Raw genomic sequence first — 8309 nt, forward strand, 5'->3', positions numbered from 1 at the left:
TGTTTTCATAAAATATTAAATCCTTTTAGGTCTTCGCTTAAGTATTTGATTCTTTTTCAGGCTCTCTCATATAGTTTTCCTTTTGATTGAGTCAAATGCTTTTTCCATGTCTATAAAAATGCTTCAGTATTCTATAAAACGAGGTTTTTCAGTATTCTATAAAACAATTATACATTTTCTTTGCTTTTTCGAATTTTAATTATTTCCTTGTGTTTGTTATTCTTTTTTGTCCTCTCCGTATGTTCTTATAACATCGTGCAATTTTTCTACTTCTTTTCCTACTCGAGCATTCATATTTCTTGTTATTATGTTCGTTGTACAATCATTTATTACTTTTTGCAGTTTGTCCCAGAAATCATTCATTTCGTTTTTTGTTGCATCTTCATCAGGTTCATAGCATATAATTAGGTTCGTAATTGCTTCCTTTGTGTCTATCTTTATATCTATTCTATGTATGTAAATGCTGATTTAAATATGTATCCAATTCTTTATACTTTATTGATGATATTTCTCTTTAGCAAGCATGCTAAGCCTGCCTAGCTCGTTTTTTCTTTTCAACCCCACTATACATTAGTAAGTTTTCATTTTCCCATATCGTGGTTCCACTTTTTTCTCTTTGTTTCTCTTATAGCTAGTTCTATTTCGTCTCCTTTATGCCTCTTACTTATTATGTTGACCTTTTTAAAAATGATGTTTTTATTTTTACTTGAATCTTTTTATTTTCAGTATTGTAAATCTCATACACAGGCCTCACCATTAATTTATTTCATTTTAATTTCAAATTCAGCCCCTTTTCTGACAGCTTTGTGATTCCACCCTGACACGTTATGTAAATCACATTTTTCAAAAACTGTCAAGACATTTCTCCCAACCATAAAAATCATTAACATAACTTTTAGGTATAACAAATTGACACAAATAAAAATCCCGGCATTCATAATTAAAAATATTTGTGCCTATTTTGTTACCACCTACTGATTTTTGGCCATTATATCAAGCATTAAAATGTAAAATAATGCCTTTTTTACCGCTAACCCTCCATCATCGATATAATCTACGAAAGCAATTTGAACACGTGCAAAAGATCCAGGTAAATATACACTGAGAAAAATTGTTACGTCGATGATGATTCATCATCAAGATTTATTGTTTGTATAAAAGTGTATATACACTTTATGTTTCACCGATGACAAAATTCTGATTGCTCAGGATCATGACGACTTGAGTTACATGACGCAGAAGCCAATAGAAGAATATAACAAATGGGGTAGAAATAAAACACTGTCATGAATACAAGTACCTACCTGGGCATTAAGTAACTCAAGATGGAACACTCGATGCTGCTATAAAAGATAGAAATATACAGGATAGACAGAAAAGCCATATCCATGATAAACGGCTCTCTGTGGGACCAAATGATATCTAAAGCGAACAAACAGCTCATATATACAATACCATACTTAAAAGTGTAATCACATATGGCAGTGAAGTTTGGTCACTGAAACACAGAACAGAGAAAATGTTACTAGTAACAGAAATGGACTTCTGGAGAAGAGCAGCAGGCAAATCAAGAAGATATCGGATACCAAATGAGAGAATATAATGATGGGAGTCACACATACAATAATTGATGACCTAAAAATGAAACAACTAGTATGGTACGTGTACGTGTCCATGTACAGAGAATGCCAGATGACAGGATCCCTAAACAGATTTTCACGTGGACACCACAAGAGAGAAGGAAAAGAGGGAGGCCGATAAGAAGTTGGAAGGAGGGAATTGAAAAAGAACTAGGAAAAATATGTTTTACGCCTAATTCTAAAATAAATATTATTAACCTCATTTAAAGAAACTGACCATAAGTAAACATCAAATATTACTTGACTGTGAAAATATTCGTGCGGTTGCAATGTTTTCGTGTATATAAAACATTGACCAGAATCAGGTGTAAGACTTGTAAGGTGTATTTGTTAGTAGATGTGAGTATTTCGAAATATTGTTAGATAGATAAGTGCTGTTATTGTTTATAGTTGTGCTTCCAACCTTCTGCCTTTATTTATCACACATCAAACGTCTGAAAATCTTTTCAGATCATAATAATGAAAAGCCATTACGTTGTATTGCCTTTCAATGTTTCGACGATTACTGCCTCATTGGAGCGATATCTCTTTATCACGGCGCATTTTTTTTTATCTTAAAGAGGTGCTAATCGCTGGGAGCCAGATCTGGACTATATGGTGGATGCGGAAGCAATTCAAAGCCCAATTAGTGCATCTTTGTCATCGTTTTCTCTTGAATTCTGCAACAATCGATGGAGCAAGTCCTGGTAACACGGTTTTGGTGGCATTTTTCACCTTGCAAAACAATGAAAAATCAACCCACGAAATTGCTATGAATCCATTGTCTATAAAATACACAAAGGTAGCGTTACTACAAGCACTGTAACCCGATAAATAATCTTCTTCTTTTTTTTTTATTTATTGGCCTCCACCTATTTGGGTATTTGGCCAGCTCATCGTCGCGGAATAAAAGAAAATTCCTTGTTTACCCACAATTTGGAGTTTTTATGGGAGAAAACAAAGGTAAAAACTTTTCTCGGTCAGGGACAACCACCGACTAGTACACAATCCTCTTCTTTTTCTTCTTGTTCTTTGTGGCCTCCACAATTTTGAAAATAATAATCCGAATTACACGAATTTTTGACAGTATGGTTTTGAAAGTTTTATAAAAATAAATAAAAGTGACCACAAGGACATCAGGGAATTTTTTACATAAAGCCTTCAGTAAGAAGCACACTGCCAGAAAAACCATATTGAGTCTATACAAAGTTTTTCAGTGTACATCAAATCTCAGGACGCACAACTAAAACAGGTAGAAAGACATTTGAAACCCTTATTTAGGGGCAGTTTTTGTCAAGATTTTTATAGTGTTCTTGACAGGTAGGTTTTGAGATTCGGATAGGTTTATGCTTCACTTGTTGTGTAGACTCCTTATTAGATAATAGGTGGAAAGGGCCTGTAAAGTTTTGGTCATTTCGTTCGGTGATGTCATTGTAGTACTGCAAAAAAATTTATTGGGTTTGCGATGAACATTATTGCCAATTAGAGTTTATAGTTTCTATATTTTCTAGTTATTACACAAAAATATCGTATTATTCCTCTCTTCTTCTTCATGTATCATGTTCTTTCAGAACGTTAGTCACCATCATAGTTATCTTAATTTTATTCACTGCCACCCTAAATAACATGCTTGATCAACACCATACCAATCTCGCAAGTTCTTCAACCATGATGTTCTTCTTCGTCCTGGAGTGCGTTTGCCTGCTATTTTTCCTTGCATAATAAATATTTTGCAGCAACCTATATTTGGGACCTCTCATTACATGTCCGAAATACTCCAGCTTTCTCTGCTTGATGCTTTTTATAATCTCAGTAGTCTTGCTGAGACGTTCTAGTATACAATAATTGTGGAGTTTCGATTTTATTCACAGTCCAGGACTCGACACCATAAAGTAAGACCGAGAACACGTAGCAGCGAAGTAGGTGGATTCTCAATGCCAATTTTAGGTCTCTGTTACATAACACCTTGGACATCCTTCTAAAAGCGGCTTTGGCCTGCTCTATCCTAGATCTAATTTCACCGTGACTTTCTGCGTTACACTTTAATTGCTGTCCAAGGTAAACGATTTTATCAACTTGCTTAATTTTGATATTACATATTTACATATATAGACTGCCGCATATGAAATGCCTCCCGAAAAAGGGTTTCTTACCTGTCGCTAAAAAGGTCACATACGAATTGCCTCCCAAGCTTTAAATAAATTACATGCTTCTAATCTTTATGTGAAGGTGAAACGTTGCCACATCTTCGTCCCTTTGTAAATGTTTGGCAAAATTGGTATTTTGTTATTTAATTTATTTTATTTTCAATCTTTATTGTATGTATTAAACATTATTGACACTAGGCGGTATTTATAAATTTCAACTAACTTCATATATAATTAGTTTTATAACCATTATAATATATTTTATAATAACCATTATTTTTTGTTATTAATAATTTAACAAAAAAAGTAAAAACATAATAAGTATTTTATAGATTTATTAAAAATAACATCACAAAAAACTTATTTGTAAAATATTACAAAATGTGTATAGAAATATAAAATTACAAAATATTTTTCCTAAATTAATATGATACTACTTTGACAAATTCTAATCTATTTATTTTACATTCTCTTAATTCTAAAATTTTTTCATTTAGAAAATTTATTTGTGCTGACTTTCCGCAACAATTTTTTTTGGTGTCGAAACAGAATTCATTTTAATATAGATATGTATTTGAAATTGTAAGATTATGTATATCAATAAAATTATTAATGTTACGCTGAGGGCAGTACAAAGAAGAATTATACTTGGAATGAAAACTTTCGCATGGGTTTGTTGTTCTTTGTAAGGATGAAGAGTTGAAGAGTGTTCAGCCCAAAGATGTGGAAGAAAAATGTCGAATTTTCAGATATGTAATTATCAACAAGATAATCACAAAACTGGGTGACTCTTTCATCGACTGGTTTAATTTCTGCCAAATCTATAGCAAAAAAATCGCTAACATATTCAGGATGTAAGAATGAAAGACCAAAAATATAAATAAAAAATACGTAATTTCGGTTGAGTCAACACCTTTTTTCTGGTATTTTGGAGCCAATCCCAGTGCTTAAACCTTTCTAGACCATGCCTGACTCAAATGAAAATGACATCCATGAAGATATGCTTCAGGAAATGCCATAAGAATACCATTATGAATAAAAATTTCAAAGTCTAAAGTTATTACTTTAGGGGATACAGGACAATTAATTTTAAAACATTCTTCTATGATATGTATATTTAAAAGCGAAATAATATGAAGATGATTTTTTATCTTGAAGTAAACAAAAGACAAGAGGAATATAATATCCATTTTTCAAGCCATGTATACTAAAAACAATTGAGTGAAAAAACGAGGACAGTATTCAAAGGTTCCGTCAACAACATACCGATTGGAGACAGTCGAAAGAAATCAAAGATTTGAAAAACATGTCAATATAACAATATGATTATCGTTTGTCATTTTTAATTATAAAATTTTCATTTCTATTTGTAATAATAGAAGATGAATCAAGAGCTTTATGAAATTCAGATATCCGCATGTAAAACCATCAACTGATAGTAAAGGTTTGACCTTTTGACTGGCATTTATCGTTGATTCCATTATTTCGGATGTTATGACTTAAACACAATTTGATCTTGAAATCGACGAACTGACAATCTTGAAATAGACAAACTGACTGATGCAGGAACTAATAAAATTTCAAGTATTTATACAACATTTAGCCCATTAGCACAATTTACAAAAGAGAATATAAACAAACAAATAGATTAAGGTAAAAGTACCTATTTATGGAATTATAAAATGGAATTATAAAATATGGGAGAGATTAGAATCGGAATTGGAATTACCCAGAAAAGGTGGATATTAGATTGTCGGGTAACAACTTTATATTCTAAAAAGAAATATGTCGTACTGTGAAATATTTATGTGAAACAAATTTTATGTACACTGCATTAAGAAAAATCAAAATAGATATCTACCTATTTAAATTATGATTTGGCAACATTGTGTCATTATACAGAGATTAAATAGACAAAATATCAGCTTAAATGATTAACGAAACGGAGGCATTTCGATTGTACCTGGGAGGCATTTCATGTATGAAAATATTTACCTGAAAAAGTGGGAGGCATTTCGATAACGCCGATATAGACGGTTTTATGTTCTGTTGTTTACTTATTACTGCTCGATACAATATTAATCCTTTGTTGTAAGTGCCTTATCTATAATTCTGTTCTATTAATTTTGATCTTCTTCAAATATGGAGTTTCCTATGATTCTACGCTATGACTCGACGTTATTTCCTCTTTTTGTAAATTTATAGGTTATGACTCCTTCAGTCAATCCAAATTTGCCACTAATGTCTTTTTATTCTTGACTTCCTAGATACCTAGATGTCTTTTGTAAAATTTAATCTTCTCGTGCTTTTGTCGAAATGGGCTCGACTAGGTCAACTAGATACTTGACGACTGGATCCCGATCCCAATCCTGACTGGATTCTATATCCTCTCATCGTTAGTTCTTCTCTGGTTGATATGGACTCATGTGTTTATCTTTTGTTTGTCTATGTATTCTGCAATTCTCTCTAGATGTTTTTCAAGTCTTTCGACCATCCTCCTGTTGTCTTTGCGGTGTAGATTGCTGTATCGTCTACGTATATGTAAGAATGTAGGGCTGTGTTTGTTTTGGCATGAGAGGGAAAATCTGAAATACAAATATTGTATTTATAGTATCGGTGACAAAATGCTGCCATGAGGAATCCCTTCTTGAACTGCTTGTATCATGGACATCTTTTTGTCAGCGTCAGCTGAATCCTGAAAATTTCTATTAGTTGAATATGTATCCCATACCGTGGTAGGTAACTACAAATATCTGTTAACAGACTTAACAAGTGGACTAAACGCTGGCGAATTAAATTAAACGAAATGAAGTCAGTGCATATAAATTTTACAAACAAGAAAAATCAATACATTCCTGTTAACGTAAATAATACTCAGATACCATATGCCGATACCGCAAAGTATTTGGGTATTACACTAGACGCTAGGCTACGCTGGAGGGCCCATGTTAAAAAGAAACGAGAACAGCTTAACATGAAGTATAAAAAATGTATTGGCTATTGGGAAGACAATCCACTCTCTCGATCTACAATAAAATACTTTTGTATAAACAGATTATAAAACCTATATGGACATATGGCATCCAGCTATGGGGCTGCGCTAGCAATACAAATTTAATTATCATTCAACGATTCCAAAACAAAGTGCTAAGGAGCATTGTCAACGCTCCATGGTACTATAGGAACAATGACCTCCATAGGGACTTAGACATGGATACTGTTAACAAGACCATAGAAGAATTTGCCAAGAGTAACGAACAACGACTTCTTCAACACGTCAATGTTGAGGCCATCCAGCTCCTCGACAACACGGATCTAGCTAGAAGACTCAAGAGGAAGAAACCCTTCGAGTTAGTTAAGTGAAAAGTAGTGCACGGTGCAAGTGATGGTAGGTACAAGTTAACATTGTGCAATATATTAACAGAACCTAAGGGGTACTATCGAGTTTGTTCTTAGTCTTAAGTTTTTTAGTAGTAATTTAGGTTAGAAATAAGTTGCTCATTGATCACATTATTTGATCGGATTGTAATGCTCTTAAGCATCTTATTGGTGTTTAATAAATAAAAAAAATATCGTGGTAGGTAATGAGGCATTTAAGAGGCAAGACCTAGACATGAGACCAGCGCTTTCCGTTTCTTAGATTAGGACGTTTTTCAAAACGTGTCGTAGGCTGTTTCAATGTCCAATATGGCCATTCCACTTCTTTTCTTTCTGTTGAAGATTTTTGCTTTACTAATCGGTCTTGCTAGTTGCACTCCACAATTTCTTCCGTTCCTGAAACGAAGTTGATATTCCTGGATTTTGATAATCATCCTTGCCAATATTTGACCAAGTGATTCCAGTAGTGATATTGGTCTGTAACTTTCTGTCTTTTTCTCATCCTTATAACTCTGGTTTTAGACACAATCTGTGTATGTATGTATCATTTTCTTCGAGAGTTCCTTTAGTGCAATATTGTGGAACTCTTACATTCCTGGTGCTCTATGTTCCTTTAGTTTTCTGATTATTTTTACCACTTCTGCAGGACTTAGGTTGTCTTATTTCTCTACTACGAATTCTTTTCTGTTCTTTATTCTTTCGTAGTTGTTCTTTTTTTTAGTCTTGTAGTTTTGTAGTCTTTTTGCTATTGCGTCCACTTTTGCTTGAGTTTCGAAGTGCGTCCCTTCATTGTCGATCATTTGTGGCATTTTTAGTTTCACTCTTCTTTTGGTTTTGAGCAATTTCCATACGTCGCTGCTTTTTTGATTCCGCTCTTCTTCAGTATAAGTATTACCTTTAGCTTTTCTGACAGTTCTCCTCCCTAGATATTGCAATCGATCCTTCTTGTTCTCTGACATGCTCTTCTAGTTATATTTCTTTTCTTTAAGATGATTTCGTTTAGTTCTTTTGGAATTACAAGTCCTCTGTTATTCGTATTTTCTTTTGGGATATTATTTTCCATTGCATGTTGAATTCTTCTTGTAATATCTTCTATGTTTCTGTTCAGTTCTTCTTTGGCTCCGAATTCTCTTTTAATCTCCCTTTTAAGCTATTATAGGTCAGT

This window comes from Diabrotica virgifera, chromosome 2 (assembly GCF_917563875.1).
Source record: "Diabrotica virgifera virgifera chromosome 2, PGI_DIABVI_V3a".
NCBI classification, from domain to species: Eukaryota; Metazoa; Arthropoda; class Insecta; order Coleoptera; family Chrysomelidae; genus Diabrotica; species Diabrotica virgifera.